This window comes from Lacerta agilis, chromosome 17, assembly GCF_009819535.1.
Source record: "Lacerta agilis isolate rLacAgi1 chromosome 17, rLacAgi1.pri, whole genome shotgun sequence".
Lineage (NCBI taxonomy): Eukaryota > Metazoa > Chordata > Lepidosauria > Squamata > Lacertidae > Lacerta > Lacerta agilis.
Genome location: NC_046328.1, coordinates 8434487 through 8455606, shown reverse-complemented (window position 1 = coordinate 8455606; position 21120 = coordinate 8434487).

The following is a 21120-nucleotide window of genomic DNA, read 5'->3' as shown; positions in this document are numbered from 1 at the left end:
CAGAATAAAACATTGAACATCAAAAACTTACCTAAACATGGCTGCCTTCAGATGTCTTCTAAAAGTCAGATAGTTGTTTATTTCCTTGACATTTGGTGGGAGGGCATTCCACAGGGCAGGTGCCACTACTGAGAAGGCCCTCTGCCGCGTTCCCTGTAACCTCACTTCTCGCAGTTAGGGAACCGCCAGAAGGCCCTCGGAGCTGGACCTCAGTGTCCGGGCTGAACGATGGAGGTGGAGACGCTCCTTCAGTTATACTGGGCTGAGGCCATTTAGGGCTTTAAAGTTTGGCACCAACACTTTGAATTGTGCTCAGAAATGTACCGGGAGCCAATGTAGGTCTTTAAGGACCAGTGTAATATGGTTTGTTGTTGGTTTTAATTTTTTTGGACATTTTCAATTATTCTAATTCATTGTTTTTTATCAATAATTTTATTGTTTTATCTTTTCCATCAACCTCCTTGAGGGCTTCTTTCTTTTCCCCAATCAAACGGTGTATAACATTTTATGAAATAAATAAATAAATGCGAGGAAGCAATGTCTTCAACATATGTTGTAAATCACCCTGAGGGACAAAAGTGCATCGGAAGAGCGGGCGAAAAAATACTTCGTGTGTGTGTGTGTGTGTGTGTGTGTGTGTGTGTGTGTGTGTTCAGCAGCAGGGCTTCCATTTACCAGGCAAGATCACGTCGAAGCTGAATTTGCTTGCGCAGGCCCTCCTAGATATAGGAGTTCCATTTACAGTCCCCAAAATAGGCTGTCATGATCTTTATAAGCCGCCATTCTGATTTCCTGGGTTCTTGGGTGATATGTCCTCGGGGAACCGATTGCAATGGAATGGAAGTTCCAGGTTTCCAGCGCCTTGGTCCATGACCTTTTGCAGTTGCTTCTGCATCTACCTGCCGATCCTTTTATCTGCTTCCAAGGCATAGCTGTCAACTTTTCCCTTTTCTTTCGAGGAATCCTATTCGGAATAAGGGAATTTCCCTTTAAAAAAAGGGGGGAAGTTGACAGCTATGTAATCCAAGGAGCCTGCACTTCTGAGCTTGCTTCCCATGAATGACAGGGAGTGAGGATGCTGTTGCACAGTGAGGGAAAAGCTTCTGGTCCAAACCCTGCGCAGGACTAGGAAGCCACCTTATCCTAAGTCAGACCATTGGTCCAAATAGTACAGTGTTATCTACACTGACTGGCAGCGGCCCCTTGGGCTTCCGGGCAGGGGATCTGCCCCAGCCCTACCTGGGGGCTGAACCTGGGACCTTCTGCATGTAAAGCTGATGCTCTGCCACTGAATTATGGCCCTTCCCTGAGATGGCTTGGAACTGGGGTCTTTGTAAGGCATGGACAGGGAACCTGCGACCCTCCAAATATTGTTGGGCTGCCATTCCCATTGGTCCTGCCCATTTGTCTTGCTGGCTGGGACCGACAGGAATTGAGAACTGCATGCACATTTTGCAAAGCTAAGCAGGGTCCGGTATGGTTTCAGATTGGATGGGTGACCATATGTTGAGATGCCTGCATTGTAGGGGTTGGACTAGATGACACTTGGGGTGCCTTCCAACTCTATGGGTTTGCTACAGAATCTGATCTTGGTGACGACAGCTGTGATACAGAATCAAAGTGGATCTAGAGTGCAGCATGTTGCCCACTCTCTGGCAGCAGCTCTCTGCAGCAGATGGACTTCCCCACAACCACCTGCTTGCTCCCTGAGATCCTTTGCTCAGGAGATGGTGGAGATCAAACCTTAAGAGAATGGGCTGGAGATTCGGAGCGCAAATGTCACAAAGGCTGCCGGGGTCACTGTGTGTTTGAGGGGACAGGAAAAGGGAGTTTGGAAGCAAGGGGTTTTCTGGGAAGAAGAACGAGGAAGCTGGACTAGCATCCATCTTGGCCTGGGAGCATGAAGGTTGCCTGCAGTGCCGTGGGCCATCCTGTAAGATCTGGACTCCCTCTATGCAGACGGAAGGTGTAAATAGGTGAATAAACCATATTTCTTAAAGCACAACAGTCTCTGGCCGTGTCTGCCATTCTCCAAAGGGACACAGACCTTTGACATGCCTGTGACCCCATGTGCTCTTGCCGCCACTCGGCAAATATCCTAATTAAAACCAGTAGAATCCTAAAGAAAAGGCACCATAAGGGCTAGCAGCATGAGTTTTTGCTTTTGTTTTACAAGGAACAAACAGCAAGATGGTCAAACGAATATTTGAGGGTCAGTTCATTAATGTTTCTGTTCTGCTATGTCAACCACCCACACGTGGCAACTCAAAGAAGCTTAGTGCATAAATATGGAATTTTTCTCTCTCTATATTTACAACCCTTTATTTCTGTACTCAATACAGTAGATTCAGTCCTTGTTTTAAAAGCACAGACCTGAACATCTCACGGCTGATATATTACATCAAAGCTCATTGGGCCTTAGCCATCGATAATTAATTCTTTCCATTTTATTTATAGTATGGTGTTCGATTCCCCCCCCCCACTCCCGGAGAGTGGGGCTTAATGATTGCTTCTGGAAAATGGAGAATCTATTTCTCATCCTAATCCAAGTCGCATATTCATCTGGAGTGTAGTACGGAATCGTGGATTTGTAGAGTTGGAGGGGACACCAGAGGACATCTAGCCCAACCCCCTGCAAAGAAGCTAAATGCAGTGGCCTGGAGCAATCCCGGGGTGTCAGGTGTCAGCGCATCAGCTGCAGAAGAGGAAGAGGGACTGTGTCATGAAATGGCAGGACTTTGGGGAGGAGGAAGAAGTTCCCAGCGAGGGGTGCAGCTGGGACTGGGTCACACAGGGGCAAGCTGGGGATGGGGAAGGAAAGGTTGTTGTAGGTAGTACTCATGGGGTGACAGAGCATGATCAGGGGACAGTGCACAGGAAACCGAGCAGTGGGACCCCTCGCCAGAGCCAGAGAGGTCCCCATCCCCACGGGTCCTGAGACGTAGGGAACAGCAGGCAGGGCACTCCAGGAAGCAGAGGAAGGCCAGGTTCTGCAACCTAGTTCACTAGCTGGCCAGCTGGGGAAGGAGGCATGTGATTCCTCAGCTGGCGCAATCAGAAAGCAGGTGAGGGTCACCTGTCTCATCAAGCCCAGATGTTGCAATCAGCAGGCACAGTGTCAGAAGGCAGCAGAGCTGAGGGGCTCAATCTGCTCTGTGGGGATGTTCAGGGTGGCAGGAGAGGATATATTGTTTATTAATATCCTTCCTAACTTGTGCTAGCAAGTTCCTTTATGTAGCAGAGTTACATTCCCCCTTTTACATACACAGCAGATAGCTGGTTGCAGGCTCGTGCGAGCCTCTCACTATTATACAGTTCAATCTGTCTCAAATTGAATTGTACCTTCCTGGTAAGCAACCTTGAATCCCTCTTAAAAGAATAAAGACGCCAAAAATTTATTCAAAGTCAATAAAAGAATTTTACTCACATCAGTTCACAGTTGGATCCCTGAAGGCAGACTTAGTTACAAATATGTACATGAGGATCTACCCCATATGGGGGAATGATCCCAGTGCTTCTGTTAGCTGAGAGCTAGCAGAGCAGTCCTAGCTAAAAGCTGGTCAAACGAAGAAGGAAGTCAAAAGGAGGGAAGTGTGCTGCATGACTCGTCCTTTTGTTACCTGGACAGGTTAGGTCACGCCCACCTTCTATCACATGCAAAGGGAAGTTTCGACTGGCTGGACCAAACATTCTCTTGCATGTCTTCTCTAGCATTACAAAGAATGTTGTACTTGACTGCTTCTCTTGGATCACATCCCACATGCTCAACTGCCCATGTTGAGGTGCTTTGTCTTGGATACTCCTGGACTTCCGTGGGTTTCTATTTCAGGCATGATGCTGGACTGCATCCTGACTTGGATTGAACCTGAAGCTCGTTCCAGACTTTCAGCTTTGGATCTTGGACTGTGGGTTTTCCAGATGCTGATTGATCCTCAGATTTTGGTCTTGGTCTGGCTGCCAGAGAGCCAAGGGATCAGGACAGACTGCCGGTCAGTGTAGGGAATGCTGAGCTCGGTTGGCCGGTGGTCTGACACAGAAGATGGCAGCTTCATGCAAAAGACAGAGATTTCTAGACACTCTGTGCATTATTACTCTTCAGGAGCATAGCATTCCAGCCAGGGAAAGACACTCAAATAGGGCGCAGAGCAGGGTCTGGGGAAAGGGTGGTCTTGTGATGAAGAGACCTGGGGAAGCATTTGGTCCCGTCGTCGTCGTCGTCGTCCCCCCCCCCCCCCCGTCCCCAGTTCTAGTGGCAATTCTAAAGGGGGAGTTGAGAATAGCAGCAACTCAGTGACAGCAATGAGTTTTGCCCCCAGAATTCCTGTATTTGTGTGCATGCTTTGTACAGGACAACAGAGCTTCGGACAATGACAGGCAGCCACAATTCACCTCCCTTCTCCCGTCTCCCCCTCCCCTCTCCCTGCTTCGCAACGACTCTGAATCACCCCCCTCCCCGCCTTTCCCCTTATGGTTTACGATGTTATCATATGCCCGTCTCAACGGCTGCCTTACAAAACATTCTTCAGGGTTATTTTCCCCATAAAACATGGCAATAATAATGATTTCTCCTGTAAAAGCCACTGGTTCCTGCTTGCACTGTAATTTCCATTTCTGCCAAGCCGTCCACGGGCAGGTGATGGCTAGAGGACTGGCAGGCTGCAGGTGGCTGTGAGCAGGAGGGAGAGACAACAGTCTCTCACCCTCCACACCACCGCAATGGCTCACTCACCAAATTGGTGAACGCTGACTTGTTACTCAGGATCCTCTGGTTTGTTCTCCGCCTCCCTGGATCCTGGAGATGACGCCTGATTTACTCAGCAGCGGAGCAAGCCGATCGGGCGTCTGGGGCGGCACACATGCCCTGCGCCCAGGGGCGAAGCCAGCCACCCACGGGGCAGGGCGGGGCAGGACACTCCACGGGCCTCCAAGGAGTCTGTCTGACTGCCTCCTTCCACTCAGCCACCCTACAGCTGGGGGGGGGGAGGCAAGTGGGCGGACCGTTTGGGCAGTGTGGAGCCTGCAGGCACCCAATCCACAGTGGTCACTCCCAGGAGAGACTCATGGCTCAGACGCGCTGCAGGGCCCCGCGGTGAGTGCCACCTGGCATTTTGTCACCCTTCTCAGTGGTGAGATCCAGAGTGGCCCCGCCCCCACCGCACCCCCGTTCCTCTGCCCCTGGATTTACTCACTGTGTTTTCAGATCTCTGCACTGGGCTGTCGTGCAGAGGAAGATAGAGCAGGCCTGGGTTGCGCTCACACTCCCATTGGATGGTGCACTCACAGCATTTCCAAGATGGGTTTTCTATCCGTGCGACACTTGTCCACGATGCATCAGGGCCCTGAGCTTCCTTACAAAACGCTTCTTCTTCTTGTGGCTGCTCAAACCAGCTCCATCACACTGATTGGAGTCCTTAGCTTAAGCCATTCCTAATTCCTCTCTAGCCAAGGTGTGAACACCTTTGTGTAGGTAAAAACACTCCATCCCTATCCATGTCCATTGATGCACACCCAAACAGAAATTAGTTGCACCTGCCCTTCTTTGGCAAACGGTCATGCTTGGTCTTTATAAAAGCGTGCTGGTGCACATACATGAGGTATTTATTTAACTGTATAAAAAAAATGTTGTGTGCTTTTTTAATTAAAAAAAAATCCAGCAGAAATTAATTGAAGCTGTGAAATGCAATGGGGGTGAGTGGGTGGACAGACAACTTCACTGTGCTCGAAGGAGGTAGTGTTGCTCCAGAGAGCAGGACCCGGGTCCCAAAGCTGTGATTCGTGCATTGCAGCGGGTTTAACTAGATGAGCAACAGAACCCTGCATCATTTATCCTGTGGCCGTCAGCTTGGGCGCTGCTTTCCTTTGGCTGAAGAAAGAGGCAAGGAGGTGTTGAGCAGTTCTACCTTCTCTCTGTCACCCAATAGCGGTTCTCCGTCTTCTCCACGCAGAGGACCTACCCACTTGCTTGTTCTTCCTCTTGCTTTGAACATAGCCAGAAAAACCCTTCTTATTAACCTCCAAGTTAACCTCTTGGAAAGGTAAAAGGTAAATGACCCCTGGATGGTTATGTCTAGTTGAACTTGACTATGGGGCGCCAGCACTCATCTCGCTTTCAGGCCGAGGGAGCCAGCATTTGTCCTCAGCCAGCTTTCTCCGGGACATGTGCCAGCAGGACTAAACCACTTCTGGTGCAACGGAAGCCAGAGCGCACGGAAATGCTGTTTACCTTCCCACCACAGCGGTACCGATTTATCTACTTGCACTGGTATGCTTTCGAACTGCTAGATTGTCAGGAGCTGGGACAGAGCAATGGGAGCTCACCCCGTCGCGGGGATTCGAACCGCTGACCTTCCAATCAGCAAGCCTAAGAGGATCCTCTTCCTCTTGGTAGCCTGAGCTCGTTCTGAGCTTTAGTCTGCCTGATCTTCTGTATGTAACTGTTGGCAACTCATTTATACCTTTCCTTGGTGATTTCCCCCACCCTCCACTTCTTACGCACAGCCCTTTTAAATCTCAGCTCGTGTGTATGCTCCTTCATGCAGGCAAACTGCTTTCTGTAGATGCCTGTTTCTTTATTGTTGTATGTTATTGTTTACAAAACATAATAAATTTACCTCGGGGGGGGGGGACACCCCGCTGATGGCAGACGGAAAAGAATAGCAGAGTGTGCAGAAACCCTCCTTTGCTACAGATTTCTCCCTGCTCAGTTGTACAGCTTTCTGTTCATAAGGGATACACCCCATTGCTGTGGCAGGCTCTGCAAAAAGAGGAAGCATAAGCCCCACTGCAAGGACTCAGTGGGGTATGAAATGGCTTGGCTTGTCTCTTTGTCAGCCAGCGATAGTCCATTCATCACCCTCAAAGTATGTTGTGGGTGGCGGCTTTTTTTATTACTATTTTTCTCACCGAGAGTACAACAATGAGGTTGTGAATCAATCAGATACATTTTTTTAAAAAAGAACAGTCACTGCATATATATAGCTAGAGAGAGAAGGGGATAGTGGGGCACATTTAAAGAATTGTTGAAGACACCCTGATCTCCAAGCCGTGAGAAACTCCAGTGCTTACCAGCGTTCAGTGTCCTTGGAATGAAGGCCAGCTTAGGCTCCAGAGTCTCGTTTGTTTAATTTGCACGTTTGTACAACCTGAGCATAAGATGGAGGGGCTTGCAGCATTAGCAGCCCGAAAGATCCTGCTCCTCCATTTGGTCATAGCTTTGGATCCAGCACAGAAAAAGAGATGTCTAATAGTCTAATAATATACTAATTTTTTTTTCTTGTACCCCACCCATTTGACTGGGTCATCCCAGCTATCCTGGGTGGCTTCCAACAGTATACAGGTATTTTCAAAAACATAATGAAACATCAAGTGTTAAAAGCTTCCCAAAACAGGGCTGCCTTCAGATGTCCTCTAAAAGTCATATAGGACTCGGCTAAAAGGTAAAGGGACCCCTGACCATTAGGTCCAGTCATGTCCGACTCTGGGGTTGCGGTGCTCATCTTGCTCTATAGGCCGAGGGAGCCGGCGTTTGTCTGCAGACAGCTTCTGGGTCATGTGGCCAGCATGACAAAGCCGCTTCTGACGAACAAGAGCAGTGAAAAGAACGGGAGCAGCAAAAGAACGGGAGCTCACCCCATCACAGGGATTCGAACCACCGACCTTCTGATCAGCAAGCCCTAGACTCTGGTTTAACCCACAGCGCCACCTGGGTCCCAGGACTTGGCTACACAACTGCAAATAAAACAATTTTAATGTGTTGTAAAGTGCAATATCCAAGTGAGACACTAGATGGCAATGGTGAGCTATGCAAAATTCATTGTATTTTTCAGAACTTCCTTAAAAAAGCATTTTCACAGTGTTTTTTATATGCATGTAGATTCCACCATAGTTGTTTGTCTCCTTGACATCCGATGGGAGGGCGTTTCACAGGACAGGTGCCACTGCTGAGAAGGCCCTCTGCCCTGTTGGTTCCCTGTGACTTCACTTCTCGCAGTAAGGGAACCAGCAGAAGGCCCTCGGCGCTGGACCTCAGTGTCCGGGCTGAACAACAGGGGTGGAGACACTCCTTCAGGTATACTGGGCCGAGGCAGTTTAGGGCTTTAAAGATCAGCACCAACACTTTGAATTTGCTCGGAAAAGTACAGGGAGCCAATGTATATCCTTTAGGACTGGAGTTATATGGTCCCGGCGGCTGCTTCCAGTCACCAGTCTGGCGGCCACATTCTGCCTGCAGCTTCTAGCACTCAGATTTTTCATCTCTCTCACACACAGCCCTCTCTAGCTCAGGCCTCCTTGGGTCTTTCATTCTCCATCACTTAGCTGTAGCTATTGCCACATAGGTCATCTCTGAGTTGCTGACCGGGACAGTTAAAGTGGCCAACTAAGGTCATTGTCTTCTGAAGAAACTTAACCTAACTGGTTCAGCAAGTTCCTCTACTAGATTCTAACCCTCGCTGGATACAAGTATGAAGAATGAGTTATCAGTGTGGCGCCAAGTAAGGTCAGCAGTTTGAATGGACAGGACGGGGTGAGCTCCCGTTGCTCTGTCCCAGCTCCTGCCAACCTAGCAGTTCGAAAGCACATCAGTGCAAGAAGATAAATAGGTACTGCTGCAGCGGGAAGGTAAACAGCGTTTCAGTGCGCTCTGGTTTCCGTCACGGTGTTTCCGTTGTACCAGAAGCGGTTTAGTCATGCTGGCCGCATGACCTGGAAACCTGTCTGCAGACAAACGGCGGCTCCTTCAGCCTGAAAGCAGAGATAAACGCCGTACCCCATAGTCACATTCGACTGGACTTAACCATCAAGGGGGGCTTTTCTTTTACCTTTACCTATCAATAATTGGAATGGTGTCAGAGCATCCTCCAGAATTATCCTGCCAAACCCATAACTCTCTCTCTCTCTCTCTCTCTCTCTCTCTCTCTCTCTCTCTCGGATGGATCAGCCTCCACTTCTGTATTTTGCTGGAGAATGGGCACGTAGCTCAGTGGTAAGGCAGCTTCCTGCATTTCGAAACTTCTGATTAGAGCATTGCTTTGTAATGAATTTCATGAGCATTTCTTTTTGGATGTTTCTCTTCTCATTCCCCAGCACCCTCCATCCACTCACTGCAAACGAGCGCCTCTGCTTATTTTCTCCCAGAGTGCTAACACTGTAGATAACTGGGGCTGTGTACGGTGCAAAGCATTAGAATATTCAGCGGTTCCTATCATCCCGCTCTGATCCCTGAAGCCTAGCTATTATATTATGGGATAGCTGGCTAGCACGACAGCATTTTCTATGTAAATATGGGATTACTGCCTGTAAACACAGATAAGGAAAGGAGATTTGTGTCAGTAAGAAAATTGATTAGCTCCGCGCCTGGCCTGTTTTAAAATAATCTACCGAAGGGCCAAGATAATCCCATCGTGCAACAGTGTTCAAGGTGGAAATTATCAAGTGAGATGTGGCTAAATCACCATACTTTTGCTTCATTCATAGGAATACAGGAAGCTGCCTTATGCAGAGTCAGGTCATTGGCCCACCAGGGGCGTAGCAAGGGGGGGCGTAGGGGGTGGGCCACCCCATGTTCCATAATGGAGGGGTGACAAATTATCAAGGAACAATTACTGCCCTACTAGGGCAGTTCATAAAAAATCTTTTTTTAAAAAAAAATGCCTGCTCCAAAGGTCTTATCTTACTATACTAGGGATTATATAGCTATATATGAAATTTCATGCATATCGGTTAATGTCTTGACCCTCCTCCACCAAAACAGCTGTTTACTTGGCTGTTTTCCTATGCCGTGAAGGCTGAAATTTCAGTTCAGTGGAGCACTTACTGTTCCCAATCCTAACCCTGTGGAAAGCCATCTAATTAGACTTTAATTTGATTTTGAGATGTTTTTAGGAGGTAATTTAATTATTGTCTGATTTTATACCAATGTTATGTATCTGATGTTAGCCACCCTGAGCCCGACTTCGGCCGGGGAGGGCGGGATATTACTTGTTATTATTCCTTTGTAAGAAAATATGAAATAACGTAAAACCATTTTTGCAGGGGGGGGGGGAATCAATGGGGGAGGTGACAATAAATTTTCCGCACCGGGTACCACCTGACCTTCCTACACCTCTGGGGCCCACCCAGCTCACTATTGTGGACACTGGCTGGCAGCGACTCTCTGGGATTTCAGACAGGGTTGTTTCTCCCAGCCCTACCTGGAGATGGTGGGAATTGGACCAGGAACCTCCTGCATGCAAACCTTTTCTACTGAGCTACGGCCGTTCCCCATTTCAGTGGAGGCAATTCAACTGAGTCTTCTGTACGAAGGGTTATCTGGTCCAAGTCAGGTTTAGAAGTCAAGAACCATAAGAAGGGAGAGCAAGCAGGGGCCCTGAGAGCCAGTGTGGTGTAGTGGTTAAGAGCGGTAGACTCGTTATCTGGTGAACCGGGTTCGCGTCTCCACTCCTCCACATGCAGCTGCTGGGTGACCTTGGGCTAGTCACACTTCTCTGAAGTCTCTCAGCCCCACTCACCTCACAGAGTGTTTGTTGTGGGGGAGAAGGGAAAGGAATGTTAGCCGCTTTGAGACTCCTTCGGGTAGTGAAAAGCGGGATATCAAATCCAAACTCTTCTTCTTCTTCTAAGTGGACATTGACTAAGCAGGCACACAGGCCACAGCCATCTCCACTATGGGGAGGTGTACTGCCTCACTACTAGAATTACAGTAATCATTTCTAAATTTGCAGCTACACCTATTGATCAGTTAACCAAAACTGCAGCCTTTTTCTTTTCTTGGCAACGTGTAAAAGCGAGCATCCGATGCTCTGTGTGCATGGTAATGCCCCTGGGGAACCATGCGCATAAATGGCTGGGGCTGGGGAATTGTGTACACAGAAAAACAAGGTGGTCCACTTGGGCATTGTGAGGCAACACCCCAATCTCTGAGTGGTGAGAGACTCTGGGGGTTCCGAGCACTTACCCAGGATTCAGTTTCCTGGGAATGTAGGTCAGTGGTGTCTTTAGGATACGTTGTTGGCATCCAGCTGTCTCGAGAGACAATGCATTGTGCCACTGGAGGTGAAGTCAAACTGCTGGAGGATCACAGCGCCTGCCGTGGCTGCAGAGACTGGTAACTTGTATCTGCTGCCTCCTGCGTGGTTCCAGGACACAAGCCTGGGCAGTGTGTATGGAGGTCCTGGGCTGCCCAGATGACAAGACATCCAAAGGAAAGCAGAGCAATACGATGGGAAACAGATCGGCCACAGGAACTGCCGGAAAGAGGTGTACAAGGCGCCGTGCAACCGTCTTAGGGATTCCACTCGATTAGTGTAGGGTTTACTCCTTAGCCGTTTCTGCTTCCGAAGGTGTCCCACATAGCAGTGGGTACAGATTTTTCCTTATACGTATATACAACCCAAGCATAAGATGGAGACCCTCACTGCATTCACACCCCCAAAGGTCTTGCTTCTTTATGAGTCAGTTTTAGATCCAACACACAGCAAAACGTATCTCTGGCTGAATCTAGATACCTTAAAAAAAGGGGGGCAATTCAGTTAAACGTGTTGTAAATTTCATGCAGGGAAATCCCATTGGTGAAAGACGGAACTCCACAGCACCATCTGGTGTCACAATGTTATAATGCATATAAAGCGCTTTATCTTTACTAATGTAGCTGAGTCCTCTGTGTCTCGCACTTCCAGTCCAGCTCTCACTCTTCCTTTGCTATTGTTTCCCTACCTAGAAACTAGTTGGGGCAGAGGGAGCCCATCCATTTTTTCCCTATGGCACAGAGCAACTTCTTCAGTTATGCTGATCAAGGTACTTAACTAGCCGGCCAAAGCCATTATCTAGACAAAGGAACTGGTTTGCTAGGCTTGCTCTTATGCTCTGTAACCCTCACATGTATGCAGGATCACAGGTGTGGAAGGGGCACAGGGTACCAGCCAGACTCACCTGCAAACTCACAGCACTGTGTATGGCATCAGCTGAGTCAGGATGTGGATCTATTATTGAGGAAAAGGAAAATGTTTCCTCTCTCTCTTGCCTCCTACCTGAAACAAATTGAGCTATTAAAGAGATATTTTTATGATCACGGTGATTCAAAAGAAGTTCCTGCCATCTGTTAATCCATGTCATTATAAATGCAAAAAAAATCATAATTCACATGCACATAATACTGTTTTGAAAAGAAGGAGGGAATGAGCAATTTAAATGCATGCACACATTTGCAAATTAATCTGGATTTTTCACGTGTGTGTCTTCCATCCATCAGTTATTGAGCAGGTAGCACCAGAAAGGAAGGTGCATGATTTGTTGAGCTTTGAAGGCCACATGGGAAATATATAATGTAATGGGAAACCTTTGCTAATGCACATATGGTGAAGGCATGGAATGAACATCATTTATGCATTTTTACTGCATGGACTTGGTGGTTGGTATGTTGCATTCGTAACCATCCCATTAAATGCTTTCAAAAAACAGAACAACCACCTACGCCAAAGGATAAATGGACATAAATCTGATATCAGGAATCACAAGACAGAGAAACCAGTAGGAGAACACTTCAATCTCCCAGGACATTCTATAAAAGATCTCAAAGTAGCTGTCTTAATACAAAGAAATTTCAGAAATAGACTGGAAAGAGAAGTGGCTGAATTGCAACTAATCACCAAACTTAAAACCATGGAGAAACCTGGTTTGAACAAAGACATTGGATTCTTATCTCATTATACATAACAAAGCCATCTTTAGCCATCTCACCCCTTGCCTTTCCCTGCAAGACTAATTGCAGCCGTTTAGAGTCGTCAACAGGTTTTCCACACTTATCAGCCTATCACCCATTCCCACCACCCTTCTGAGTAATACCCCTCCCCACTCCCCCACTATATTTAAGGATCTGGTGACTTCTGTTTCAGTGTATCTGAAGAAGTGTGCATGCACACGAAAGCTCATACCAGGAACAAACTCAGTTGGTCTCTAAGGTGCTACTAGAAAGAATTTTCGATTTTGTTTTGACTATGGCAGACCAACACGGCTACCCACCTGTAACTGGAACCACCTGGGAGTCAGCCATTAAAAAGCAACCCTTGGCATCATCCTAATGTGCTGAATTTCTAAGACTTACCTGGGGAGTAAGCATCAGTGAATCACTGTGAGATTTACTTCCAGACATATGGCTGTTGAATTTAACAACTGGAAAGTGCAATCAGCTGCCATCAAACCTATTTCAGAAGCTTGGTTTATTCTTTATTTTTGTTACAAACGAAATCACACTAAAGGCTCAAATAAAACTTACGTAACAGGTTAGAAATGATCCAAGCAGGTCCCCAAAGATGGCTGAACAGAGATAACCATAGCGTTGGTTTTTCCTATGGGGCAGAACAGGACAGGCCCAAAGATCCTGCCACTGCTTATGCCTGCAAGCGAACCAACTGATAGGCATAGGTGCAGATCTAATGAAACCCACCTAGCACATACAGGTGAAACTCGAAAAATTAGAATATCGTGGAAAGGTTCATTTCTTTCAGTAATTCAACTTAAAAGGTGAAACTAATATATGAGATAGACTCATGACATGCAAAGCGAGATATGTCGAGCCTTTATTTGTTATAATTGTGATGATTATGGCGTACAGCTGATGAGAACCCCAAATTAACAATTTCAACTTTGGGGTTTTTCATCAGCTGCATGCCATAATCATCACAATTATAACAAGCAAAGGCTTGACATATCTCGCTTTGCATGTCACGAGTCTATCTCATATATTAAACTCCAGTAGCTAATGAAAACAACTGCTTACATAAATGGACTTTTCCACGATATTCTAATTTTTTGAGTTTCACCTGTATATGCTGCTGAACTCCCATCATTGCCAGCCAAGGATAACAGGAGGAGTGGTCTAACAATGCCTGTTCGTTCATGGGCCATTGGTCCATCGAGCCCAGTATTGTTGACACGGGCAGGCAGCTCCCCAAGGCTTTCTCCGCCCCTACTCAAGTCTTCAGGCTCCCTCAACCGTTTATGCCAGGGGTCAGCAAACCTTTTCAGCAGGGGGCCGGTCCACTGTCCCTCAGACCTTGTGGGGGGGCGGACTATTTGGGGGGGGGAATGAACGAATTCCTATGCTCCACAAATAACCCAGAGATGCATTTTAAATAAAAGCACACATTCTACTCATGTAAAAACACGCTGATTCCTGGATTGTCCACGAGCCGCATTTAGAAGGCGATTGGGCTGCATCCGGCCCCGGGCCTTAGTTTGCAGACCCCTGGTTTATGCTTTAATCCAGTACTTCAAGATATATAATATATAAAGATATAAAGGAGGGAGTGGGGAGCAATGCAATATGGAGGGCCAAACCTGCTGGCAGCTGCAGCGCCGTATCTCATCCCCTCATCCCCGTGCCATAGCACAGCGTGGCCGACAGGATGAAGAGCAAAATTAAATGTCGATATGGCGCCATCACTCACGCAAAACAAAGCAACGCCGGCGACAGGGACAAACAGGCCTCGCTCGACTAGATCACTGGCTGGCTATGCCTCGCCAGCTCTAGAAAGTACATAGCACAGCTTAGCAAGGAGACATTCATCACGTTGCGCCAGCGATCGGCTTCCGACGCAATCTTCAAGTACATGCCAGGGAATCAGAAAAGGTAGCCATCTATCATAAGTCCGGCTTCATTCTCCGCTGCCTGCGGGGCTGCTGATAACCGAAGGCTGGTTTGAGCTCAACCAGATTTCAGCTGTTTAATCTCTGTGAGTGGATTCTGCCCCAAAATATATCTCAGGAGCTTAGGAGATCTTCGGGGACAGGGGGCAGCTGCTGCCTCCGACAGAAAAGGTTGTTTGCTTGGCCCAAGATTGTCTACTGAGTAGTGGCGACAGCAGATCCTCTGGCCCCTGTTCGACCTGCCAGGTGTTTATAGGTTGATGCTCCCTTTGCCAAAATGCTTTGATTCCAAAACACACAAGCAAGTGAAAAGGAGTCACCTGACTTCATTGTAACACCAGACCATTCACAGGTGACAGTAGCTGTGTGTGTGTGTGTGTGTGTGTGTGTGTGGTAAATATCTGGCCCTCCCCGGTCTGCTCTGGGTGGCAGTCTATAAATAGTCAAACCAGTGGTTCCCAAAGTGGGTGGCACTGCCCCCCAATGCACCCTTTACCCAAGCAAGTGTATTTTTAGAGTGTATTAAGTGTGAGATTACTTAGAGGGCACTAAGAGGCAAGGGGCAGCTGGGGGTGTAAGTGACTAAGCTGGTCTCACCAAATCAAAGTTATCAATTTTGTTGGATTAGTTGAACAAAATAGTTCTAAGTGAATTTTGAACAAATGTGCTATTGTTACTATTCAGTGTTTTATTGTGCTGTTATGTTCCTTAGTGGGTCATGCAAACCGATATTCCAAATAGTGGTTTTATAGGTTAGGAGAGGGGCGTGGGTGGCGCGTGGGTTAAACCACTGAGCCTAGGGTTAGCGGTTCGAATCCCCACGACGGGGGTGAGCTCCCGTTGCTCAGTCGCAGCTCCTGCCAACCTAGCAGTTTGAAAGCACGTCAAGTGCAAGTAGATAAATAGGTACCACTCCGGCGGGAGGTAAACGGCGTTCTGTGCACTGCTCTGGTTTGCCAGAAGCGGCTTAGTCATGCTGGCCACATGACCCGGAAGCTGTACGCCGGCTCCCTTGGCCAATAAAGTGAGATGAGCGCCGCAACCCCAGAGTCATTCGCAATTGGACCTAATGGTCAGGGGTCCCTTTACCTTTACTTTATAGGTTAGGAGGTCCTGGGGGTGAGTTTATGAGAACGATAAAGTTTGGGAACGCATAAACAAATAATAAACTTTGCCCAAGCCGGCCTTGCATCCATATCCCCCAAGAAAGAACTCACCAAAACTCATTGGGTCAAAGACCATATTTCCTGCGCATCTTTGAGAATTCATTTCCCCTGAACACAAATTCTCCAGCCATGTTGGCACTTCCTGTTCTATTGGGAAGCTACCAACATCACCAGTTTGCAACATCCAAATAACCACCCAATAAACTTGTTTTTGCACAATGATGACAAACATACGGGGTGGGGGGAGTTGGGAAACAAGTTCCACAACCTCGGAGCCACCACGGAAAAGACTCCGTTTTCACATAGCCACTTCCAGCAGTTCCAGTTGATGCGGAAGGACAGAACATGGCAGCTGTGGTTCACCTAAGAGGTTTCACAGGAGAGGGTGACAGCCAAGTGGCAATCGTTGAGATAAAACCACTTCCCCCAGAATCTTCAGCAAATCTCCGGGACTCTGCCCCAGGAACTTGGGGCTCCACTGCAGACAGCCCATAAGATAAACTTGAAAAATGCCGTGGTTTGGGGAAAAGCGAGATATTGTAATGCAGAGGGCTCAGAGCGCTGGAGGGGAAAATGCTATATAAATTAGTATTTTTAAGTCGTCAGGGTCTTTGGCTCAGCCCTGGATCAAATTAAACCCTCGTTTCTTGCCTCAGCACACCTCCCTCCCATTTGGTTCTTTTTCATTCATTTGTAAAATTTATCACGTTAAGAACGATACTCCCTTCCACTTTCCGCAATGCGCACACCATTGAGAACGCTTGGGGTCCAAATAGATAACTTTAATTACTTAACAAATGAGATTCTTACTCACGTGCGTGCACATACACACATCTATCCAATGCCATTATATAGGGGGGGGGGCGAGGAGAATATTTATTAGCGTTTATTATCTTTTTGGCCTGGAGAGTTGAAAGGGAGAGCCACCTTCAAATTTCGAACGGCCTGTTGCTAGAAAGTGGCGATCCGTTCTCTGCGGCTCCAGAGGGCAAACTGGAGCCACTTGGAGAGTTTGGCTAAACATTACAGAGAAAACAAAATAAAATAAAGAATTCCTTCCAGTAGCACCTTAGAGACCAACTAAGTTTGTTCTTGGTATGAGCTTTCATGTGCATGCACGCTTCTTCAGATACACTGAAATGGAAGTCACCAGACCCTTAAATATAGTGAGGGAGTGCGGAGGGTATTACTCAGAAGGGTGGTGGGAATGGGTGATCAGCTGATAGGTGTGGGAAACCTGTTGACGACTAGTTGCAACTAATCACTAAACTTAAAACCATGGAGAAACCTGGTCTGAACAAAGACATTGGATTCTTATCTCATTATACATGACGAAGCTATCTTTAGCCGAGATCTCACCCCTTGCCTTTCCCTGTAAGAACCAATTGCAGTCGTTAACAGTCATCAACAGGTTTTCCACACCTATGAGCTGATCACCCATTCCCACCACCCTTCTGAGTAATACCCCTCCCCACTCCCTCACTATATTTAAGGGTCTGGTGACTTCCGTTTCAGTGTATCTGAAGAAGTGTGCATGCACACGAAAGCTCATACCAAGAACAAACTTAGTTGGTCTCTAAGGTGCTACTGGAAGGAATTTTTTATTTTATTTTGACTATGGCAGACCAACACGGCTACCTACCTGTAACTGGAATTACAGAAAGTTCCTAATGGCAGGAAGAGGCGTTCTTTCTCCAGAGAAGCCCTGCTGATTCCACCTGACACAGCTTGATCCCTTTGCCGTGCTCTGTCCCGCTGTTTTAAGTTGGCAGATGGAACCATGCCATCGCTGCCAGCTCCAAAAACAAATCTATCTGGGAATATACCTTTTGCTCTTCCCAAAATGAAGGCTCTTGCGAGCAACAGCTTGTCAATACTTTGGGCTGCATTCAACATTCTCTGTCCGCTAAGGAAAGGGCTCTGGTAAGTTTAATGTTGTGCAGTAGAAGAATCCAATGCAATAGCTCCCAGGATCATAGAACGGTAGACTTGGAGGGACACCAGCGGTTCTAGCTCAACCCCCTGCAATGTTCTTCCAGGCACACTGCATGCAGTCTTCTGCACCTTTATGCCTCCACCAGGTTCCAGGTACCACAAGAGTGATGCTGTATACAGGCATGTACAGGTGAAACTCAAAAAATTAGAATATCGTGGAAAGGGTTCATTTCTTTCAGTAATTCAACTTAAAAGGTGAAACTAATATATGAGATAGACTCATGACATGCAAAGTGAGATATGTCAAGCCTTTATTTGTTATAATTGTGATGATTATGGCGTACAGCAGAGGAGAACCCCAAATTAACAATTTCAACCTTGGGGTTTTCATCAGCTGTACGCCATAATCATCACAATTATAATAAAGGCTGGACATATCTCGCTTTGTATGTCACGAGTCTATCTCATATATTAAAACTCCAGTAGCTAATGAAAACAATTGCTTACATAATGGACTTTTCCAAGATATTCTAATTTTCGAGTTTCACCTGTACGTGCCAAACACCTAAGTAATGCCACATCTCTGCTCATAGCTGTCAACTTCCCCTTTTTTGCGGAAATTCCCTTATTCCAGCGCCGTTTCCCACTGCGAAAAAAGGGAAGGTTGACAGATATGTCTCTGCTTTGCAACCTCTCCTTGCCAGTTAACCACAGCTTGCTAGTTCTCCTGCTCTTTGCAAAAGCCGTTACTGACCTCTAGTGTCCAATCTCTAGATCCAGATCCACCAGCACAGGAATTCTGAGCTGAGCATTCTGCGAAGTTTCAGCTCTCAGGGAACTCTTGGCCCCCACCACCAAATAATGCCCTCATGCACTGCAGTAGATTCTGCTTACGCCTGGCATCTCCGCGTTGGAATCCTTGGGCAGGACTACTGCTGACACCTGCCATCTGGATTAGGTAAACCAGATTATTTTGCATCTCCTGCTCTGCCCATCATTCCATTTCCTCAATTCTTGCTTTACGTTGAATCGGATCAGACCCCCCCAGGTGTCCCTGTTTTCCAGGGACGTTCCGGATTTACAGAAGCTGCTCTGGTTTCTGATTTCATCCTAGAATGTCCCAATTTTCCTTGGGATGTCCCTATTTTATCGGAGAAATGTTGGAGTGTATAGAGTTATGTGACCCATGAGCCAAGGAGTTAAGTAACTATACAGCTTATGAAAACATCTGGAGGTAGCCCCTTATAGGGAAGGTTGCTTTTTTTAATTTAAAAATTAATCTTTATTGAAAATTATATCATACCATACAATAAAAAAACAAAACAAACTAAACAACAACAATAAATAACTAATAATGAATATCAACATAACAAATACAACAAATATTCTTAATAAAACACAACTAAACAAATCTTACATATTCATTCATTCTAACAAAAACAATCAATACTCATAAATCCAACAAAATAGGAAGTTATTTTTAAATGTTTAAAGTTTTGTTATGTTTTTATATATGTTGGAACGAGAGATACTGCCTATGCGGATCTGGAGAGGTGGGAACTACTGGCCACATACTCTTGTGATGCTGCTTCTATGAGGAGATACGAGGCGATTTTATCCATTCGATGCTGGCTGAGCTACCTGGACGCTGGGACAATTTCTATATAGAGTGGCCTCTCACAGATACGAACGCTAATGTGACGGCAAAGGTAGCCAGGTTCTGTGCTAGAGCCATAAAAATTCAGTCCGATCTAGTCCGCAGTACCCACATAGCTTCAGGACAGAGCTAAAGACGAACCAGTGCTATAAACGGCTGTAGCCCACCTTTTAAAGTAGTGATATCTTCTTTTATCTAAAAATTTTAAAGCTTACAAGTTTATATTTATAGTTCATATTTTAGCATGTATTTTGGATTGTTTTTTTATGGATACGTGTGTGCTGGTTGAGAACCGTAACAATAAATCTATCTATCTATATGTTGGAAGCCGCCCAGAGTGGCTGTGGCAACCCGGTCAGATGGCTGGGGTATAAATTATAAAATTATTATTACAACTATTATGACTATTATTGTAGTGGTTGTTGTTGAATGGGCCATCTCTATTTCATCAGAGAAATATTGAAAGGTATGGAATCGGTTCTTGTTAATCCTTAAACTCTGAATGCAGACAGTCCCCAGATTCAATGCCTGGCATCTGCCGGTTAGGTTGGGAGAGGCCCGTCTGAAATCCTGGAGAGGTGCTGCCAGTCAGTGCAGGCAATACTGAGCTAGATGCGCCAAGGGTTTCACTAGGTATTAAGCAGCTTCCTGTGTTCCTATGAGCTGCCCGGGGAGATGGAGGCAAGGCCTGTGTTCCCAGAGAGGTGCCTTCCTTTCAGTAATCACACATTCCTTATTTTATTTTATTTTATTTATTTATTTAAAAGACTGATAAAAATCAAATCACGGCTGGAATGATTTATGCTCCCCTCTGCATTACAGCTTCCATCTCGCCTTGCAGTTAATACCAAAACTGATTAAAGCATCTATAATCTTCGAGCCTACAGAGACCCCGGAAAGTCTCGTGGGAGAGCGGGTGCGCAGGCCGATAAGGAACAGCCTCACAGTTTTAATATTTATAAAACAGACAGTTTTCCAACTCAGCGGAGAATGGGCAGGGCACCCTTCCCCCCCCCCCACCAGCCCCCCAGAAATCCTGCATGAAGTTTAAAGATAAGCAGCTCTTTGAGCAGACAAGAACACACCTGCTTCCAAGGACAAGACAGTCATCAAGTCCGGAAGAAAAGAGAGGTGGCTTTGTGGTCCCCATAAATCGACGGAAACACAAAATCGTGAGGAGCGTTTTGAAAGGCCCATTCTGTTTGCGGTCAGGACACCGACAATCCCAAGTCATGTAATAGTTTTATCACCCCTCTTTACAGCAACATGGGTTGAATTATTTCCTTAGCTACTGGGCCAAATTCAAGGTATTAGTACTAGCATAGAAAGCCCCAAGGGACGTGGGTGGCGCTGTGGTCTAAACCAGAGAGCCTAGGACTTGCCAATAGGAAGGTCAGCAGTTCGAATCCCCACGACGGGGTGAGCTACCATTGTTCGGTCCCAGCTCCTGCCCACCTAGCATTTCAAAAGCACGTCAAGCGCAAGTAGATAAATAGGTACCACTCTGGTGGGAAGGTAAACGGCGTTTCTGTGCGCTGCTCTGGTTCGTCAGAAGCGACTTAGTCATGCTGGCCACATGACACGGAAGCTGTCTGCAGACAAACGCGTCTCCCTCGGCCTATAGAGCGAGGTGAGCATCGCAACCCCAGAGTCGTCCGCGACTGTACCTGAAGGTCAGGGGTACCTTTACCTTTACCTTTTTAGAAAGCCCCAAGTACC